This window comes from Eulemur rufifrons, chromosome 1 (assembly GCF_041146395.1).
Source record: "Eulemur rufifrons isolate Redbay chromosome 1, OSU_ERuf_1, whole genome shotgun sequence".
Taxonomy (NCBI): Eukaryota; Metazoa; Chordata; class Mammalia; order Primates; family Lemuridae; genus Eulemur; species Eulemur rufifrons.
In genome coordinates, this window is record NC_090983.1 from 16088805 (window position 1) to 16112209 (window position 23405).

The window sequence follows — 23405 nt, forward strand, 5'->3', positions numbered from 1 at the left end:
GATTATTTTTTTAAAAAGTCTTACTGAAATGTGTTTCTTCTTAAGAACGAGTACCAATATAAATATGAGATAAAATTGCATTAAGTGCAATTCAATGCCCTGAGTTATTTGTTGCCTCACCAAACATTTAATTAACAACAACACTTTGCCAGGCAGAATGCACCAAAGGCATAAAAAGATGACTATGATTCATTTGTTCACTTTCAGAAGCTCACCATCTGGTGAAGGAGAAAGGCGTATTTGATGATACCAGGGGTTTATGATAGGCATTATCACTGTTTTAGTTATGAACCTTTTAAGAAGGACCAGAAAAGATGAATAGAATTATTATATATCAGAAACCTTCTCATTAAGGTTCCATCTGAAATAGGCATTATGTTTTTATTGAGTTTACCTGAGATCATGTAGCTAGTAAGTGGTTTAAACCAAACTCTCTTCAAAATCCCTGATCTTTGTACAATACTAGGGATTGGCGAACTACAACTTGTGGGCCAAATCTGATCTGCTGCTTGTTCTTGTAAATAAAGTTTTATTGGAACACAGACATGCCCATTTGTTTACATATTGTCTAGGGATGCTTTCACACCACTAAGAGCAAAGTTTAGCAGTCACAGCGGAGACCATTTCACCCACAAAACTGAAAATATTCAGCCTTTTACATAAAAGGTTTTTTCTGATTCCTGCATTATACCATACCACAGTGGGACTAAAACAAGGACAATTTTGGTAAGGTCTGGAGACATTTTTTGGTTGTCTCAACTTGGGTTTGCTACTGGCATGCTTATGGGTGGAGACGAGAATGCTGCTAAACATCCTCTAACACACAGGATATCCCCACCTCACAGAGAGTTATCTAGGCCAAAATGCCAATAGTGCTGCGTTTGCAAAATCTTGCCATCCCAAATCCCCCATCTAATGAAATTTGTGTAGTCCCATTACACAACTTCATGAAAAGTACAATTTTCATTCTGTGGGACTTGCTAAATATTTGGCATTTTTACTATACGTTATTACATTAGTGAGTTAAATATCAACAAGAAATTTCAAAATATTTGCTTCTCCAAAAAGTAAGTTTCCCAACTGTATGTTTAGTGTTATTGTATTATTCTAACATAAGCCATAAAACAGACCATCTGAAGACTTCTGTCTAAAGATGGCTGACTTTCAAAAGCCAACTAAAATGGCAGTAAAGAGATCTTTTTGAAGTTATAACCTACAGGAGTGGAAATGATGGCAGAGATCATGGCAACAACACTTTAGAAGCTTGGAAGCAAATGGACCAGTGCTAAATGACAGCAGACCTCAGAAAACCGAATCCCAAGACAGCAGTGGAAAAAAGCTAAGAAACAACTAGATTTTCACCAAAGAATTTCCCCAAACCTTAAGAATTGGCAAAACAAGTCCTGTGGAAGGAGGGCTAAAGCTAATGGTGAAAGTACAGAGGATTGAAAGTCTGCTAAAGGAACCATCACAGGCTCAGAGCCCCTGCCTGACTCTGAGCAAATGGATCACTGTCTCTCTCCTTCCCTGCAAAGAGGTAAACACAGAGGTTCTCTGGAGTAGGGAACACCAGACCATGAGCAATCAAATGCTTAGCTCTGTACTGAGAACAGAGGAGTCCAGGGAACAAATGTACACTGGGTGCTGAGACTCCACCCACAAGTCCATACCTCACTGCCACTCAACTCCCAGAATGCTGGCAGAGGCAGGAAAAAATATTGCAAACACTAAACAAGAACAGGACTGTATTTTTAAAAATTCAAGAAGAAAGAAAAAAAGATGAAATGTTAAATTTGAAAACAGAAATGAAACATTCAATAGATAATTTGAAAAATAAAGCTGAAGAAATCTTCCAGCATAATATCATAAGGCAAAGGAAAAAGACACACAAACAATAAGCAAATGAAGAGACAAGTTTAGAAGGTTCAATATCTGAATGATAAGATTTCCAAAGAGAAGACATAGACAAAATAGGGATGAAAAATCAGCAATAAAATAATCCAAGAGAATGAATGCCCAGCACAATGGATGATAGATCCACCAAAACATAAATGCATACATTTCAGATTGAGATAAAGAGATGATCTAAAAAGCCTCCAGAAAAGGTACAACATAAAAATCAAATTACATAAGAGGGTCAAAAATGGCTTTTAGATTTCTCAACAGCTGGAGGCTAAAAGGCAATGGAGCAATGCCTTCAGGATTCTAAAGGAAATTGTTTCCAACCTCGAATTCCATATAATGCCAAATTATCATCAGCTTTTAGGGTAAAATAAATATATTTTCAGACATCAAGGTCACAAAAAGCTTACCCCCGTGCATTCTCTCTTAGGAAACACCGTTCCTCCAATACAAGAAAGTAGAAAACCAAGAAAGTAGAAGACAAAGGTTGCCCTGAAAGCAGAGCCTGAGGCAACTGGTGTGTTATTAGGAGGTGTGACCAGGAAGCCAGAGTGAGTGGTATGGAGCAAGTCAGGAAAAGAGGAACAGATATTTTTCAGGTTATCTATCCAGAAAATCATGAAGTCTTTGTCTTTTAGTTCCTGTGTGATGCTGGTCAAAATTTCCCCCAACAGAGCCAATTTTCTGCCCTTCCAGGTGGCACATGCATGAACAACAAGTTGATTTCAGCAGTATCTGGACACTCAAGATCAGAAACAAGAGATATGCAGGGCAGGCCCAAGCTGAGCCCTCCCAGGTTGCTCTCTTATGAACTGGTCAGAGTACTTGCAGAACTGATCATCACAGTGTGGCTGCATTAAGAAAGAATCTGAAGTAGTGCAAGAGGAGTGTGGTAACATTGGGCTACTTAATATTTCCTGTTATCCTCTCTTTCTAAACACACATTTCTCCGCACCCTTGTAGTTAGGCATGACCACATGATTTAGTTGGGCCAATGATTGGTTTGGCTACTTCCAGAGCAAAACACTTAAAAGTGGGTACCAATTTCCCATGCTCTTTCATCCCCTGACTCCACAATCATAGAAACACATGTCAGTGTGGTAGCACCACACTATAAAAGTTACCTGGGATTATTCTGGTCCAACCAAGCTGCTCTGGAGAGACATCCTGAGTCATATGAATCTACAATGAACTTTGTGCAAGAGATAAACAACTTTTGTCATGTGAAGTGACTCAGATTTTTGTGCTAGATTGACTTGAGATAGAGGAAAAAAGAAAATTTACTCTAGGAAAGAGGTAACTTCAATTTCCAGGACAATAGTTAAAGGATAACTTGGGATTTCAGAGAGGCACTGGGCAATAAAGAGCACCTCGTTCACACGGCAGCGAGTCAGAAGGCTCCAGAACAGACTCCTCTTGGAAGAAGAAATGAAGAGAATATCCGGTGAGTCTGAATTCTGGACAAGAGTTACACAATAGGCAAATATTTTGAGGTTAAATTCCTTATCAAATCACAGAAAACTAAAATATATGAAAGCAAGATGACTGTTAATTATAAAGAAAGACTTCTATACTAAAAGAAGAGTCATAATTTGCTGTGGGCCTGTGCTATAAATAGCATTCACTTAGTCATTAATCTGTAATCCCTGCTTATTGATCTAAGAAAAACATTACTATATCAGGAAAATGGTAGAGTGAGAAGCATATGCATGGCTGACGAGGACAGGGAAGAGTACTTTTTTTTAAATTTTTCAGAATGGGAAGTAAATATAAACAAAATTTACTAAAATTGAAAAAAATAAAAAAGTACCAACTCAAAAATGTTATTTAGAGATATGAAAATAAATGCCAAAACATTAGCTAGAAGAGTTGAAAGTAGCTGCCTCTGAAGTGGGAAAAATGTGAAGAAGTAGATAGGAGAGTGTTGTTTTTCCATAGAATATTATGGGATAAATATTATAGGATTATTTGACTGTAAACTATTTGCACGTATAACTTACAATAACAAAATGAGTTAAAATCAACATTCTTTTGCTATGATTCTATGTCTTGAAAGATCCTAGTTCATCTTTCTTCTCTTCATTCATTGCCGTGTGTTCAGGAAATGATTATTAATGTTTAATGTAATTATTATATACCTGTGTTTGCACAGCATAGTCTCAAACGACTCTCCTAACTGTAAGTGATAGGGCAGATATAATATTCCAAGGTTCCAGAGTTAACAAATACCCAGGCCAAACTGTAAACCCACACTCGTTCCCCCAGAACACACTGCCTCTAACATGTCATGGTTTTGTGGGAAGTAGAAATGATCAAGGACCACAAAGACGAGGATTTGAGTCACAGTCTCAACACCAGGAAAACCTACATGGTTGTGCCTGGAATTGAATGTTATGTCTTCATAATTAATCAAAGACTCTTGAAGAAAAATTAAGGAGTTATTTATCTATAATCAGGACAGTGAACAAGTATTCAAAGAACACGAGTGGATAGGTGCAGGGCAAAGTAAATAGAATTTTCTACCACTGCATCAAAAGCTTGTTCTAATCCATCCTTAAGGCCTTTTGAGTACCTAGGAGACACCAGACATCAAATAGGACACTAGGGTCAAAGATAAATATGCCATAGCCTTTGGCCTTATTGCTGACTCTCTCCTTGCAGTTCTTACTGCAGCTATGATTTTACATTTGTAGATACATTTTTTATTTACCGCCAAGAACAATATCTGGTTTTACTCACTGTTATACTTGACATATAGTGGTCAATACATGATTTTTTAATGAATGAACAGGTGAAAGAATACATAAACAAGAGGATAAATGGTCAGCCATGAACCTGAATTAGATGGAAAATGAACAGAATTGGAAGAGTGCCAATCACAATACTTTCTATAATTCCCACTCCCAGTTCATTCTTGTGATAGTTTTCTACTTGTTTCATAAGTCATTTACTTTTCCCTGTGGCTAAATGATTAGCTCTGGAAATAGTGACCATGTGTCAACCTTCTGAATCCTTTCAGAGTACCTGTTGTAAGACTTGACAAAAACGAGATATAGAACTCAGCACATAATGAATGAGTACAGCTAAGGCAGTGGCTCTTGCTGACACATCCTCATTACTGGCCATGAAAGTTAATCCACAATACATGGTTGAATATGCAAGACTTCTCATCATTGTCTTCTTATCTAACCCTATCTGACATCACAAGAAACGTTGGGAAAATCTAAAAAATAGCTCTGCCACACTTATTTAGAAAAGAGTCAGTGTATGACAAACTCCTCTAAATTTATTAATTTATTCATTTTTTCTCTTTGTTTACTCAATAAATACCTGTTTATATTTAATCAATAAATACCTATTGTATTAATGAAAAGTTACATGCATTTTTTGACTCAACAAATACCTACTGAGTCAATAAATATCTATAGGAATCAAGTGCTATACCAATGAGTTAGCCAGGACTGGAGTCACATGGTATCTTCATAATATTACAATAAGGCATATGGTTAATGCTGGGCTTAGAAGAACATCCATTAACAATAAAAGGACTCATCATGAAGGAATATTTTTCCCTACTTACTTTTCTCCAAGTAAAATTTATTTATTTATTTTATTATTACATAGCAGCATGTCACCAAGAAATATAAAGATCCCTGGAGAAAGGTCATCATTTGTAGTTTCTTCTTATGCCTTTTAAGATTCTCCAACATTAAACAACTGGTATGCCTTGCATGTAACTTGGCATCCATATGCAACTTTACTAACATCTGTGGAACAACTGGCAGAAAAGGAAGAATAATCCATCCTCTTTTCTTCAATTGTGTAAAAGCAGTAAATATTGGGGGAAAAAAAGTGTTTCTGCTATGATTGGTACTCATGAAGACTTCATGAGTCATTAGCATAGCCAGATGTTTCCCTAGTAGTAGGTAGGGATTACAGGACATAGTTCTACTATCTGTAATATTCCAACAAGCATTGGTAAGTAACTACTATGGGTCAAATATCATACTACATACTGGAGAGGCAAAAAAAGAAAAGAAAAAAATGTACCTTCCTTTAAGGAGCTTCCTCTCTAAGAGAAAGGATTGGCAGGTGAACAATTACCATGGAAAGTGGCCAGAGCTGTAATAGACGTAGGGTTAAGCTCTATACAGAAGTTGTCTACTCTGGTCTGCAGTGATCATTGAAATGGGCCTTCAAGGATAAGTAGGACTTTCCAGGAGAAGAAAAGATCAGAGTGGAAAGCAGTGGAAACAGCACATCCAAAGATTCAAAGTCTAGCTGAGAACTTGGAATATTACCAAATAAATATATGTGAGGAGAATGGAAATGGAGTCAACCATGCCGAAAAGGAAAGTTATAGCCAAATAGTGAAGAGCTTCTTTTGCCATGAAAAGAAATTTGGAACTTATGAAAATGGGCTGCACTGTACACCTATAGCAATTGGGAATCTTTTTAGCTAAAAGAGAGAGAGAGAGAGGGAGAGAAAGAAAGAAGAAAGAAAGAAAGAGAGAAAGAGAAAGAAAGAAACCACAAACTTAAACTCCAAATCTCAAATAAACAATTATGTCTTAATGTTACTATTTCTTTATAATTATTTTAAAAGAAAAGATTCTATAGTGAATTACTTAGTTCTCTTTTAATAACTACTTGAAAGGCTAAAATGATTCAAATTTTGAGAGCACAAATTAAATTTGTCTGGGGTTTCACTTCATATGATCATATTACCACAGAATTATTAGGGGGAAAAAGATTTGAGAGGGCATAAAATTAACTATCATTTATGTATTTGCCATTTGGGGATTTAATATCAAGCTGAGCTTCTACTGTAAGTTTTTGCAAAACCTTTTCTTCTTTCATGAACTTAAAAATATAATGTAGTTTTCTGAAACTGACCAACAGGATCATGTATGGGCAGCAACACATGGCCCCTCCTTCCCAGAGTCTTCAAAACCAGGAGCTTCCCCTATTGAAAGGTTATCCCAAGCCAGTCATCACGCTAGAAAACAGATCACTTCTAATCAAAGTTTTAAACTTCTTCTATGCAAAAGACACCATTAAGAGAATAAAAAGACAAGCCCCAGACTGAGAGAAAATATTTGCAAAAGACATATCTGATAAAGGACTGTTATACAAAATTCTATATAAAAAGAACTCTTAAAACTTAATAAGAAAACAAATAATCTGATTAAAAAGGGGGCAAAACATCTGGGCAGACACCTCAACAAAGAAGATATACAGATAGAAAATAAGCATACGAAAAGATGTTCAACACATATATCATTAGGGGATTGCAAATTAAAACAACACAATGCCACTACCCACCTTTCAGAATGGCTGAAATCCAAAAACTGACAATGGGGAAGAGAATGTAGAGCAACAGGAACTCTCATTTATTGCCTTCGGTAATGCAAAATGGTACAGCAAGTTTGGCAGAAAGTTTGGCAGTTTCTTACAAAACTAAACACACTTTTAGGATACAATCCAGCTCTTAGCATACCAATCAAGTTCCTAGGTATTTACTCAATTAGGTTGAAAACACACATCCATACAAAAAACACATGCACACACATGATCATAGTACCTTTACTCATCATTGCCAAAACCTGGAGGCAGTCAAAATGTCCTTCAACAGATGAGTGGATAAACGCATTGTGATACATCTTTACAACAGATTAGTATTCAGTAATAGAAAAGAAATGTGCTATTAAGCCATAAAAAATGGAAGAATCTTTGTAAATGAATGAAGCCAATCTGAAAGGGCTCCATACTGTATGATTTCAACTCTGTGACATTCACGAAAAGGCAAAATTATGGAGACAGTAAAAACCAGTGGATGTCAAGGGTTGGCGGGGAGAAAGAGATGAATTAGGCAGAACACAGATGTTTAGGGTGTTAAACTATTTTGCATAATGCTGTGATGGTGGATATATGCCATTATGCTTCAGCTAATAAATAGTTAATAATAATGTATCAATATTGACTTAATTATAACAAATGTACCACATCAATGTAAGATGTGAATAATAGGGTAAACTCTGTGTGTGTTCATGGGTGTGTGTGTGTGTGTGTGTGTGTGTATGTGTAGGTGTGTGAAAAGGGGCTATTATGGGAGTTCTCCAAACTGTCTGCTCAATTCTTCTGTAACTTTGAAACTATTCTAAAAAATAAAGTCTAATAATTTTTAAAAAGTCAAGGAAAACTGAAAGAACTATATGATTAAAGAAAAATTATTTTTAGCTCTAATGCAACTCTAAACTGACTCCTCGTAAAGTGGAATTGGGCCTAATAATGTTATAGTTTGGACCAGTTCAGACAAGCTTACCTTAAAAACCCTCAGCCACTGCAAAATAGCTGATAAGACATAGCAAAGAGAGTCGTAGACTGCTGGACACATTGCCACATGTGAGCCCTGCTTATGTGCTGGTAACTGTACTATATAATTTTCTGTGACTGTGTAACATATTACCACAAACTTAGTGGCCTGAAACTACACACATTTATTATGTCACAGTTTTTGTAGATCAGGTGTCTGGATGTGGCTGAGGGGGGCCCTCCACTCAGGGTCTCATAGGCTACAATCAAGACGTTGTTCGTTAATCACATGTGAGGTAAGGGCTGCATTTCAGCCTGATGGGGAAGACGCTGTTTCCAAGCCCATCCAGGTTGTTGGCAACATTTATCTCCTTGTGGTGTACGGCTTTTTGCTGGCTGTGAGCTGGAGGCCACCCTCAAGTCCTAGAGGCTGGAGGCCAACAGTCCCTTCCATGTGGGCTTCCTCAACTTGCCTGCTTTCTTCATCAGGACGTCCCTGAGAATCCCCGCCTCTGCTGAGAAGGGGTCATACAGCACCATGTAAGCACAGTGGTGACATTCCATCACCTTTCCTGTATTCTACCTGTTAAAAGCCAGTTCACAGGTCGCACACACACACACACACACACACACACACAGAGGAAAGGAGATTACACAGAGACATGACACCAGGAGGAGGGGACTCACTGGAAGTCACCTTGGGGGCTGTCCACAGCACGGTCGGATGGAAGGACTGCAAGAACAAGAACAGCAACCAAAACCAAAACACACTGGAACTCATAGCCTTGAGGGAAAGCCTCAGATCTACGACAAACAGCATTCAGCCCATCAGATAAAGTTCTGACCGAATGGATGGGGTTAGCTGTCAGTGTGTACCCTCAGGTTTTACTGCAACAAAACTGGTGTGCAACATACGCAGGTGGTTTGTATCATACTTCCAAGCTGAACCACAGGCTTATTCTTTTTATTAAATGACAATAATTACATCAAACGTGTGTATCACCCATGTTTCAGGTGCTGCTCTATGTCTCCATTAATCATTTTATTTAAGAAAGCATTTTTATCATCCCTGTTTTACAGAGCAGTTTCAGGGGTAGTAAGTGACAGAGCCAGGAATCAACCCAGGGAGGCTGCCCTGACTCTTCCTTATCTGGGGATGTTGCGAAATAGTGACGTGAGGTATGGAAGAAACTTTTTGTAAGGTCATAACATTTGAAAGGAAAAAAAAATGTTCCCAGAAAATTATTACTCTCTCTCATCTAAGCCCACTCTCCCCAGTACAACTCTTTACCATCTGGTTCATTCACAGATTTTAATGAATGTTACTAGATCAAATTTTAGAGTGCTATAGTCCATCTGCTATAAGTGGGGCTGTGGAAATAGAATGTTAGCACATTCTACTAGTCAATAACCAAGACTTATTGTTCAATTCCTATCTCTAATCTACAAGTCATAATCATTGATGTTTCCATGACAACAAATCTAATTTTAAAAAGAGATTGGCAATATACAGATCTGTATATAGTAAATTTTTGACATGTGAATTTACTAAGTACGCAGTATATGTAAGGCCTTATACAAAATGTAGATGCATTGGGGGACATAAAAATGAATATGGATTATTTCTGCCTCCGAGGAGTTTATAATCCAGTTGGAGAGGCAGGCATATAGCAAATATCATAAAAGACAGAATGAAATAAGCACCACTAATAGAGGCATAAGCAATATGGTATGGGAGCTCAGAGGAGCAGGGATTGGTGTTGCAGACTGAATCAGATATCCAGCTTGCTCTCAACACTCAACTACCACAGACTTCTCTGTGATCTGAAAGTTCTGCTGTCAATTTAGAAAGCAAAGGAGAAAGCATTTGGGAGACCATGAAAGCAGAGAGGCCGTGAAAACCATTGGCAGTGGATTGCTGGAGCCGCAAGTAGAAGGGCCAGATGTGACACACGCCTTCTGCTGGATTTGTCTGTTAATCACCTGTAAGGTGAAGTTCTGTGAGAGATCAACACCAAGAGACCTCCTTCTTCATGTTGAAAACTGGGCAGAAAGGAGAGGAGACCAGAATTTCAAGAAAAAACATCCATGATTCACAAAGTATTCAGATTGATATGGTGAACATATCAGGTCCAGACCTCTGGGATAAATTTTATGCTGTGTTCTCAAATAAACATCTATTATAAATAATTTATTAATAGGTGATGTGAGACATTCTCTGATGCTTTAGCTGTGCCAATTTCAGTGCACAGACTTATCTAATCAGATTTTTGTTCTAAAGCTCATGAAACAATTTTATGTACTACTAACTAATTAAAGAGTTATATATTGAATATCTACTATGTTCCCAGTACAGGGATAATTCTATGAGTGCAATGATAAGTCTTTTGTGCAGCTATACAGGCAATTATTCACCAGAAACTATCATGTCAATGTATAATTATCATTGCTGAGTTTGCCATTAATTGGTCTTTTAATGGGAAGGGTTGGTATTTTCTCTTTCTTTCTTTGGTTTTGCACAACTATACCTGCAATTTAATCAGGATGTTTTTGGGTGTGCCTGCACTTCCCTGCCAATGTTTCAGCTTTGGGTAAATGCCAGCCCTTAGGAGATTTTCATCTTGAGACTGTTCCCCTTCTTGCAACATCAGTTGTACTACTGCCAAAAACATCAGCCTACTTAGGGAACATCCCTTTTTGCTCACTCTCATCTACTTCTGGACTCAAATAACAAACACTTACTCCCACATCTACATCAAGATTTTTTTTCCTCCTTTTCATTAGTAATTCACCTAAAACAATCCTCACTAACCTCATGGGCCAATCTTTTTTAACATGTTCTTAATACCCTTAGTACTAAACTACTTCCTATTTTTTTTCTCTTTCCTTTTGTTTTGTTTTTCCTTTATTTTGGAAAGAAAATTTAGATTTTACTTATTTATTTATTTTTATTTAAGAATATTTTGGGAGTACAAATGTTTCAGTTACATAGATTGCTTTTGTACTGCCTAAGGCAAAGTTATAAGCATGCCCATCACCCACATAGTGTACATTATACCTGTTAGGTATAATTTCACCTATCCCCTCCTCCCCCACTACCTGTTTTACTTCCATTGAGTTTTACATCCTATTGTGCACATGTGTGCTGTTTGGTTAGTTCCAGTTTAACAGTAAGTACATGTGGTGTTTGTGTTACCATTTTTTGCAGTACTTTACTGAGGAGAGTGGTTTCCAGTTCCAGATTGTTATAAAAGATACTAATTCATTTTTTATGGCTGAGTAGTACTCCATGGTATACATATACCACATTTTATTAATCCACTCATGAATTGATGGGCACTTGGATTGATTCCACATCTTTGCAATTGTAAATTGTGCAGCAATAAACATTCTAGTACAAGTGTCTTTGTTATAGAATGTCTTTTGGGTAGATGCCCAGTAATGGGATTGCTGGATCAAATGGTAGGTCTACTTGTATCTCTTTAAGGTATCTCCATATTGCTTTCTACAGATGTTGCACTAGTTTGCAGTGTTTGGGGACTTTTTGATGAAGGCCATTCTCACTGGAGATAAGTGATATCTCATTGTGGTTTTGATTCACATTTCCCTGATGATTAATGACATTGAGCATTTTTTCACATTTATTGGCCATTAGTCTATCTTCTTTTGAAAGTTTCTGTTCATGTCTTTTGTCCACTTTTTAATGGGGTTGATTTTTTTTCTTGCTGATTTGCTTGAGTTCTTTGTAGTTTCTGGTTATTAGCCCTTTATTGTATATAGAGCATGAGAATATTTTCTCCAATTCTGTAGGTTGTCTATTTGTTTTGCTGATTGTTTCTTTGGCTGTGCAGAAGCTTTTTAATTTAATCAAGTCCCATTTATTTATTTTTGTTATTTCTGTGATTGCCAGTGGGGTCTTCTTCATAAATTCTTTGCCTAAGCTGATATCTGGAAGAGTTTTTCCAGCACTTTCTTCCAGAATTCTTAGGTTTATGTCTGTTATAAATTTTGAATTAATGTTTGTGAGTGGTGAGAGATATGGATACTGTTTCAATCTTCTACATGTGGCTATCCAATTTTCCCAGCACCATTTATTGAATAGGGATTATTTTCCCCAATGTACGTTGTTGTCTGCTTTGTCAAAGATCAGATGGCAATATGTGGATAGTTTTATATCTGGGTTCTCTGTTCTGTTCCGTTGGTCTATGTCTCTATTTTTGTGCCAGTATCATGCTGTTTTGATTACTATATCCTTGTAGTATAGCTTAAAGTCTGGTAAAGTGACACCTCCAGATTTGTTTCTTGTGTTTAAGGCTGCTTTGGCTATTTGGGCACTTTTCTGGTTCCAAAAAAAAATCATAGAATTATTTTTTCTAGATCTGAGAAAAATTATGCTGGTATTTTGATGGTGAGTGCATTGAATCTGTAAATTACTTTGGGTAATATGAACATTTTAAAAATGTTTTATTTTTCTTTCAAATAGGACTCATAATATTTGGGACTGCCAGAATACCTGCCATTCTGAAAGAACTCAGCTCTTTAATTCTGCACAGGAGTAGAAAAGTCATTTGTTTCTACCCATTATTGTATTTTAAAATGCTAACCTCAAAAGATGCTCCACATTTTATGTCATCAAGGAAATGCAAACTAAAACAACAAAGAGATACTACTACACACCTGTTAGAATGGCCAAAATCCAAAATTGACAACACCAAATGCTGGCAAGGATGCAGAACACAGGAGCTAAGTCATTGCTATTGGGAATGCAAAATAGCACAGCCACTACGAAAGACAGTTTGGAAGTTTCTTACAAAACTAAACTCTCTTAGCATGTGATCTAGTGATCACACTCCTTTATATTTACCCAAAGGAGTTGAAAACTTATATCCACATCAAAACCTGCACACAGACATTTATAGCAGCCTTATTCATAATTGCCAAAACTTGAAACCAACCAATATGTCCTTCAGTTGATGAATGGACAAATAAATAGTGGTGTATCCAGACAATGAATTATTATTCAGTGCTAAAAAGAAATGAGCTATCAAGCCACGAGAAGACACAAAGGAAACTTAAATGCATATTACTAAGTGAAAGATGCCAATCTGTAAAGGCTACATACTGTGTGATTCCAACTATATGAGATTCTTGAACAGGTAAAAATATGAAAGCAGTGAAAAAGATCAGTGGTTGTCAGATGTTAGGAGTGAGTGAGGGAGAAACAGGCAGAGCACAGAGGATTTTTATGGCAGTGAAAATACTTTGTATGATACCATAATGGTAGATTCATGATACATTTGTCCAAACTCACAGAATATGTAACACCAAGGGTGAACCCTGATGCAAACTATGTACTTGGAGTGATTCTGTTGTGTCAATGTAGGCTTATCAATTGTAACAATTGTATCACTCTAGTGGGGGATTTTGATAACAGGGAAATTGTGCATGTGGAAGGACGAGGGAGTAGAGGGGAAATCTCTGTAACTTCCTCTCAATTTTGCTGTGATTGCTAAGAGTGCTCTAAAAAAATTAAGTCTTTAAATAAATTTTTATGCTGGATTCTAACAGTAAGATTACCATATTTATATGAATCCAAAGAAATAACCAATTTCCAAGTACTCTCTGTCAATCAAAAGAGCAACAGGCATTTAGAGCAATGCTTAATGTGTGTAAAAAAAATACACCTGGAAATTTTGCTTAAATGAAGATTCTGATTTGATAGATCTGGGGCTGGAAGATTCTGAATTTCTAATAAGCCCCTGGGAGATGACAATGTTTCTGATTATTGGCCAACACTTGGAGCAGCAAGAAATTACCTTACGTGTTTACTAAGTGCACAACCTGTTCACCATAATGGTATGGTTGTGATCCAGCTTTCAGACGGAATAACTACAGACTGGATTAGGGTGAAGAATTTTCAAAGTAGGTCTCAATCGGTGACATATTAAGAGGAATATATTCTATTCCACTGCATGAAATAAAATATTTTTACATGATAAAAAAACATGCTTCAAAAATATGTATACATTTATGTTCCATGTCATCAGAAATATTTCAAAGAATTATACCCCTTTGTATAGCCCAGCTGTTACATAATTAGCTTCAATTCTCTTTGTTCATATGAACTTTCACCATCAGTCCTTTAATGTCAAGAACTCGAATTTTTTTATTTTAATCAGGTCAAATGCAGATTTTGAGGAATGTGAATCTTATAAAATTTGGCGAACTCTTTAAGAAAAAGAATACTAAATTATGAATACAAAAAATAGGTTTAAAAGTGAATGTTTATTTAGAAAAATTTTCAGGGCCACCCTAGAGTCATGGGGCATGAGGAGACATGTCATGGAGGGGATGTCAGTGTGGACGAAGACCATGGACTTAACCAATCACAGTAAAAATAGCATCTACACACCTTATGCTCCCAGAACTTTGGATGGGCCTGTGAAGGTCAGGGGCCCTGAAGCCAATGCCTTAATGTCTTCACAGTAGATTTCTATGGTTTTAATTCAACTCCTGCTAAGCTGGAGTTTGCCTATTAATATTTTTTTAAAAAAGGCAAACTGGTGGTATAATTTTAAATCTAAAACATTCAAGTACTTTTTAAAAGCCCATTGTTTCAAGAAAGTATACACAGAAATACAAATATATGTGTATATGTGTGTGTGTGTGTGTATATATATATATATATATACATATATCATAATATCTTTTTAAAGGTATTGCTTTGCCTACCACAGGTAGCACCTGATTTAGAACTGGCTCCTTTCTGGAAACCCATCTGTTTGGAACTCAGAACAGCCCAGCTGTTACATAATTAGCTTCTCAGTGCAGTCCACAAAAACTCTATTTGTTGTATAACATGTATTCTATAATAATATAGTACATAAAATCTATATTAGTAGTTTTCTTCTATCACATTGTATGAGAATTCCTCTGCTCTGGGAGGTCCAGGATGTGGAACTTCCCAACCTTCAATGACTCCAGGTTTCATGTTCACTGTGAAGAGGGGATTATAGCCCTCCAGCCCAACATCAATGGCCACAGCAACCCCAGAATAAGGCAGGGAAGAAAACTGAGTAAAGGATAAAGAAGTGAGGACCTCCCACACCTCCCTAGGAAGTCCGAGCTCAACAACTGAGGCACGCTTCTCTTCCTTAAGAAAGCTCCAGAACATAGTCTGTCTCTTTCCCTTCTTGTCCTCTGCTACTTCCAGCCTGGGCCCTCCTCCCTCTATGACCAGTGGGAGACAAGACATATTACCCCAGCCTCTCTCTTTTCCTCTCATTCCTAACATAACAGTGGTCTTTGCAATTTTCAAATGTGATAGTGCTGGTACTTGAATAGGTAAAGAAAAATAAATGGAACAATAAGATTCTTTCCTCTGCACAGAGGTCTTTGGGTAGGGTGCACTAAAGAGAAGAGTAATCCTTATCTCATTTGATGAGAAAAATGCAGTCTCAGGCCTGGCTGTTCCAGATTACAGAAATCAAAGCCAGGTCCCAGGACGGACATGGGGAGGGATCCTACAACATTAGCAAAAGGGTTGAGTCTGTGAGTTGAGACTTGGGAAGCTTCTGAGGATAATAACCTGGGGTAGTGATAGCAAAGGAGAGAAGGGGACATGGGGACCTCCCTTCTTCTCATCCCTCACCCCAACCTGCTCTGCCATCCCAGACACTTCCCTAGGTCTTGGTGGACCAGCAGGGGAAGAAGTGAGGAATGGAGGACAAGAGGAGACTTGTAGGAAGCTCTCCAGGTGCAACACTAGAGATTAAAAAAAGAACAGCCTAAGCAGTAGCAATAGAGAAGAAAGGGGATTTGTGCAACTACGTAATTAAGGAGGCTTTCTGCAGGGGCTGGTCCAACTCTGGGAATGCAGAAGGCACCTGTGTAGAAAGTCACATAGGACAGGGTTGGAGCAAGAAAGTTGGGAGGGTTATCTCCTCCTTCCTTGAGGTTCAGAATATCCTTATACATATAAAGCATGATGCCTTTGAAATCTTTAACTTCTTCCCTGACTCTATTCCATTGTGCTTGAAAAAAAAATATTACTGCCTTCCACAAACACAGTTGCTCAGCTAAACAAAGTCCTTCACTCCTGATCAGACTCAAATCTGTGAAAAATTCTTGCCAAAAGAAGCAGTGTCCAAACAGCCTTTGTCTACCAAGCAAGATGTGTTTGTTTTAGAAAAAGCCTCAAGTTGAAGCCCCCAGTTAGAAAGCACGGTCCCGACAGAACTCTAGAATTCACACTCCCACCCGCGATCAACACTTCTGTTTCATTTCCTATGGACTCTCTCCCCACTAACTTTAATTAAGGGAAAACAATTTTTCAACTTTTATTAAAAGATGTAGACATTTTATCCAAGAAACTTGATGTGTTTCCCAGAGCTGTGGTTGTGTCAATTAAATTCTCATTTATTGCAGGCTAGTTATTTGTGTGGCCAATGAATCACACAGTCTGAGTATCCTTTTCTCTGCCAACCTGTTTCCAATACGGCACGCACAGGTATGTAACACAAGCACATATTTTGAAGACCCAGGGCTCTTCGGGCTTCATGCAGGGGGCACTTTGGTCTCAATAGCCCTGCCCCTCCCCACACACATGTGCCACACACACACCTTATAAATTGGTAGGTTGGCTTGTTTTCCCTGGCCATATCCCTCTGAACATAATCAAGCATGATCTATATATCCTCAGACCACACCAGTCTGTATAAAAGTGAAGTTACTATTTATCTAACTCTGCCTTGACCTATTAACACAGGCCCTCCTGCCCCTTCAAACCTCTAAACTTTCATATTAGATGTGATCCAAACACAGCCCATTCTACCAGAATCTGGAATCTACCTTATATCCCCTCCACCAGTTCCATCTTCCTGCACTAATGTCTACCACCAAATCTTCCCTGTCCCTATAGTAAAATGAAGGTGCCTCCGTCCTCCAGGAGCCTTGAGAAGGACCATAGTGCCAAAGCCATGGCTTAGTATCATGTTGCTTGACCCCGTTGTACAACAACGTTGAACTTAGTCTGTAGGCTGGCAATGTTCCTGAGAGGGTGCCTTGTTGACTTTGCTTCTTGTACCAGCACTGTGGTCCTGAGTCCCTCTGGTGCCAAAGTCACCAGTACCATAGTACTCAAGAGGCTGAAAGTGCCCTCTGCTCTCTTTCCCTCGTTGGTGTCACCCATGGTTGAACCAGGAAGCTCTAAGCAACACTGTCCTGGATCCCCAGATCTCAAATCCCTTCTGCTTTTCCCATACCTTTCTCTTTGCAGGGCTCATGCACAGATAGACTCTTGACAAGGAGCAGCCTGAAAACAATTTGAACAAGAGACACGTTGCTTTAGTCATCCATTTATTCACTTGACATTTATTAAGTGCCTACTATTTTCCTGACCTAGTCCCATGGGCTGGATTTACAGTGGTGAAAAGTAAAAACAAGCCCCTGCCTCCAGATCTGGTAATCTAGTAGGAACTCAGGTAAATAACAAATGCAGCATGAGGAGTGTTAGTATCAAAGAGGAACAGAGATGTGCTGGAGCCCAGCACACTGGTTAAGAGAACAGCTCTGGGGTCAGACTCCCTGAGACTGACTTCCAGCCCCATCACTCACTAGCTATATGGCCTAGTGAACCTTACTGTGTCTCATTGTCCTCATCTGAAAAATTCTCCTGACAGCTGGGTTGTTGGAAGTACTGGATAGAGTAAATATGCACAAGAATTAATATTGTCTTACTTAACTTTGTTAAGTGACTTCAGCTAACCCATGTTACTTAGAAATGTGTACAGTTTTAGTAGCTATTATAAACATATTAAAAAGTAATTATCATTAGTATGTAATTTGCAAAATTTGTGTGATTATCTTTGGTCTCTGGAAATCATGAAAAGCAAAGTATTACAAAATGAGCATAAAAGCCTATGACCCCATTTGAGAGGTAATTAGAAATTCAGGAAAGTGATTATCTTAAAAACAAAAGACAAACAATAAAAAGATACATTTCTTCCAGAGAACTTCAATGCCAAGAGAACTCAACCTCAGCCCTCTACTATTTCTATATGGCAACAAGGAAACTGATAGATTTGGGATGGTTGGTGGAGAAGGATTCAACATGATTTTTTGTTTTGTGTATATCAACACAACTGTTTGATTGCTTTTTGGCTATCCAGTCAGCTATGGTGCTGTTGGGTAGACCTAAAAGGTCCAAAGTAATTGCAACTCCTATGGCTATAGCAATACATGTCTTATAGCAACTCATTTACTCCACACCAAAGATTTATTGCATTTGTATGTGTGCACATATAAGTCTGCCATGACAAGATGATGCGTAGTAATTAATTTGCCAACATAGTTTTATGTAATGTAATCCAGCCCTACTAAATGCACCACATTTAATAAAAGAAAGTGCTTAAACAGAACCCTGCTCTGAAAAGTCATTTGGTGTGATGGTGAACATCAGGAAACCAAAGCAGAAATGTAAGGCAGGAAGCCGAAATCTAAAACAGTGCTACAAATCCCAGAGAAGCAGCCTGTTGGAGCTGTGAAGGCTTCCCACCCCAAACTGTGCTGTTCTTGCATTACATAAAACTGAATGGTCTTCTGGGAACCCGAAGAGAAAGAAATGAACTCAATTTCTTATTCTCTCAGATGGCCTGAAAATTCATACATGAAATATTAGAGGAGATCACTTGGGCTGGAGACACTTTAAGTTCTGGGAGTGCTGCTATTCTGAGCCCCGATTCTCAGCAGTGACATCATTGCTGGTATAGCTTACCTTTCTATGGAGAGCTGGCAGTTAGCATCTCATCTCATGAGTCAAATTGTTTTTGTTTAGTTTGTTTGGAAAGAAAAATTGATTTGCTTTTTTGTCTTTCAATATATTAGTGATATGCTTACTTGAGTGGAACATCTTAGAACAGACTATTTTTCTCCCTTCAATTAATTGCTGCTGAATTTCTTATTATCTAGATAAGCTCTTTTTATTTTTTTATTTCAGAATATTGCAGGGGTAAAAACGTTTTGGTTACATATAATGCCTTTGCCTCACCCAAGCCAGGGTTACAAGCGTGCCCTCCCCCCATACAGTGCACTCTGCATCCATTAGTTGTGAGTTTGCCCCCCCACCTGCCCCACTCCCACCTGACTGGCACCCAGTGAATATTACTACCATGTGAGCACCTTAGTGTTTATTAGTTAGTACCAATTTGATGGCGAGTACATGTGGTGCTTGTTTTTCCATTCTTGTGATACCTCACTTCGAAGGATAGGCTCAAGCTCTGTCCAGAAAGTGTTAGTTCACCATTGTTTTTAGCAGTTGAGTAGTACTCCATGGCACACATATACCACATTTTATTAATCCACTCATGTATTGATGGGCACTTGGGTTGTTTCCACATCTTTGTAATTGTGAATGGTGCTGCCATAAACATTTGAGTGCAGATGTCTTTATTATAGAATGTCTTTTTTCCTTTGGGCAGATGCCTAGTAGTGGGATTGCCTGGCCAGCCAGCGCATTGTGATCTGACCCATAGGAGGATGCCTGGCTCCTCCACTGACCTTCACACCCACTCAGACAGGGACGTGCCTGAAGTCAGTGCAAAGTCTCTTTATTTTTTTAAAGACGTTTGAGATTGAAAATAATCAAAGCAAGTTATAAATAGTTGTAGTTCTGATAATCTAAAAAAGTTCTGCCTGAATATTCTGTCGTGGTTAAAGGACCTCAAGGTAGAAATAGACAAACTCCCACATCTTTGTCACACCACCCTGCTTACACACCATGATCCTTACGCAGCTCATCTTACCTCCTGCACAAATGACTTCTTTCTACAAGAAATAGCAGTTGATGCGGAAGATGACCTCCCATCTCTTCCACTATTTGGTTCCTGTTTCCTGAGGTTTGTACACAGGATAATAACCTATGGAAATTAGTCGAGGAAAAGATCAAGACCTCCACCTCCCTGTTAATGTCACTGCATATTTCCCAGAGAAGTTTTTCATGATTTATGTCTCCCCTTCTGCCCTTATTGACTTCTTTTGTACTTTGTTGATTTGCATTCCTTCATATGCTTATCCAAAAATATTTATTTTCTGTATTCATATTCTCTAGATCACTCTGCATACACTTCGAAGGCCACATGGCCAATATTTCATCTATAATGCTAACCAAGGGACATCTGTCCTTCATTTTGTCACGCCCTTGTCACAAGACTTTAAAACCTGGAAGGGTCCATAGACTAAGATACTGAATTTCTTCCAAAAAGTGCTTTTGTAATCAGAAAATAACAAATGATAGGCAAATATGTTTACTTCAGGAAATTTGAGACTTAACAGTATTAAGGGAGTATCATTGCTAAGACACTGGTGTATTTTTTCCAGTCATTTTTTTTTCTACAAGAGATGGATAAATGTCAAGTTTCTACACGAATCAAAAATATACCCATGCAATTAATAAAAATTATAGCCAATCCACAATTACATTTAGATGAAAGTTTTATACGTAAATGATCAATCTTTCCCCTTAGAAATATGTCTTCATCTGTATTTAAATCCCTCAGTGTTCTATAGTTTTCTTAATAAAATTTACAAGTAATTATACTTCCTTTTTAAAATAGTTTTTAAGCATTTTTTATGTTTTTTGCTCTTGTGAATGGCATCTGAATTTTCCATAAGTATGGCTGGTGTATTGGAAAGCTGTTACATTTTATATGTTAATTTCTTACTGAACTCTAGTTAATCCTAATAGCTCTTCATTAAAACTCACATTTTGGCAAAATAAGAAAAAGTGTCTCTTATGGAGACCAAACCAAACCAAACAATAAAAACAGAAGATAAGAGGATCGATGATAAGGTAATGTCAAAGATGGTTGGAGAGCTTCCTTAGCTCCACGTGTGTTTGTGTACATGGAAAAAAGGAGAAGTTGTGTGATATTTTTGATGATTTGTTTTTACATGTGTTTGGATGACTTTATATATGAGTGTATGTCATATAAGAAGTTCTCAAATAGTTTGTTAAAGAAATAAATATAAATTACAAAGCAGAATTTGAAGAAATGAGTAATTATATCCATAATTGTATGAATGAAAACACTAATTTTATATTTATTTAAGAGTGATGGGGGAATGCATGCCACAAAAGGCAAAGAAATGCTCAAATAGTCAAACTGGGTGCATTAATCCATGAATTCTGTCTGGTACAGTTGACAGAATTGGGATTTTAGATGGTGGTATACATCAATTCAGGACTCAAAGGCAAAAGAAATTTACATTTTAAATCAATAATGAACTCAAATAAATCTGCCAAAAATTTGTGTCCCAGGACTGGAGGTTACCAGGAAATAGGGCAAAGAACTTGGACATGGCATAGCAGCAGCAGGGCTGGTGACGAGGGATATTTAGATCAGAGCCCATCCTTCTTCGCTTATGTGTAAAGCTAGTCATACTGGCCTTTCTAAGACAAGCTAAAACTGACAATTCATTAATACAAAATCATATTCCTCCACGTGAGGGTTACTACTTAAATGCTGATAGGATTATTTTCAGGTGTTTTGATATAACAAATAAAGGTAGGATGACAAACATAGTTGTTATAATTAATCAAGAACTAATTAAGCCACTCAGGTCTGCTCCTTCTACTGAAGTTTGTAACTCAAAGTAGTAAAGAGAGTTCCTAATAAACTCTAAGGCTGTTAATCTTCTAAATGCCAGGGATAGTAAAGGACCATGTGAAAGTGAAAGCCTCTCAAAATTCAATCTCAGCATTTTGTTCCCTTGGAAAAAATTTCTAATTCCTAGGTTCAATAAGATTGTTCAACTGTGGGTAGTGTGGGCAGTGTGGGTAGTGTGTGTGTGTGTGTGTGTGTGTGTTTACAAGCTCGAGGAAAAGTCCCTATCAACCTGGTTTCAAATTTTGTGTATTAATCTGTGTAGGAAACTTTCTGTATTTGATAAAAAAAAAAAAAGGGAAAAAAGAGACATCACATTGACTTAAAAGTTTTTACTAATTTCTAACTATGCCTGAGGAGTTTCCACTGTATCTTCCAATCAGCAAAGGATTTGTGACTCTTTTCGGTGTGCCTGAGATTACACAGACAAATTACTTAAGAGCCCAAGGAGATTGTTTCTAATTGGCATAAAAGGGATATGGCATTAAAAACAAAACTCTCTGAAACTGTGACAGTGTTTGGTGCCCAAAGGGTGAGGCAGTTCCCTATGCAGAGACGCTGTGGAAATAAACACATCAGCCTGTGATAGAAGGTTGCCTTTTGAGGTCTTATTTAGATTGGGAAGCTTTGGCATTATGGTTCACAAAGCTGTGTTGTTCTTGCTAATGAGGCCAAATGACAGACTCACCTTGGAGCCTTCTTGCCTTTATTATAGCCAATGAATTCTCATTGTTTATAAAATACAAATACTAGTGCTCACAAAAAGTCAACATGCAATTCTTGCAGTCTGGATTATGCAGAACCAGAAGTTGAGGACATTTTGGGGAGCAGTGGAAGGGGCAGGGAGATGGGGTTCATACTAGCAGACAGGTAAGCATAGGTGGCAGGGAGTTTTGCCAGGTATTTGGTCAATGATTACAATTGCAAATCACTGGCTTAGGTCATGGGATGGTATTAAAGTTTTGGCTCTTGATGGTTTTAAAATCCCATGAGAAAAATAAAATAGATTTATCCTAAAATTGATTAATAACAACATGCAAAAGGCAATAAAAACACCCTAGGGCAAACATCAACAAAGTTGGGAGAGCCATTAGAGATCATCCAGTCCAACGACAGCCCATCATTTTGTAGTTGAGGAAAATGAGGTCAAGAGAGATTAAGTGGTTAGCCTGTGGCCACATGCATGGCCAGTTTGTCTGACTCAGACTCAGATCTTATGTCCCTACCACCAAGGAGAGAGAGAAATGACCGTGTAACACAGTAGGCTCAAGATGTTTTACTGAATGTGTAAGTTAAAATAAAAAGAACAGAAAGAAAAGAAACAAGCAAACAACAACAGAAACCAGAACGTAAGGGAGGGTGCTATGGTCTAAATGTTTGCATCCCCTCCCAAAATTCATATGCTGAAAACTTAATCACCAATGTTGATAGAATTAGGCGGGGCCTTTGGAAGGTGACTAGATCACTCTCATGATTGGGATTAATGCCCTTATAAAAGAGGCCCCAGAAAGCTGCCTTGTCCTTTCT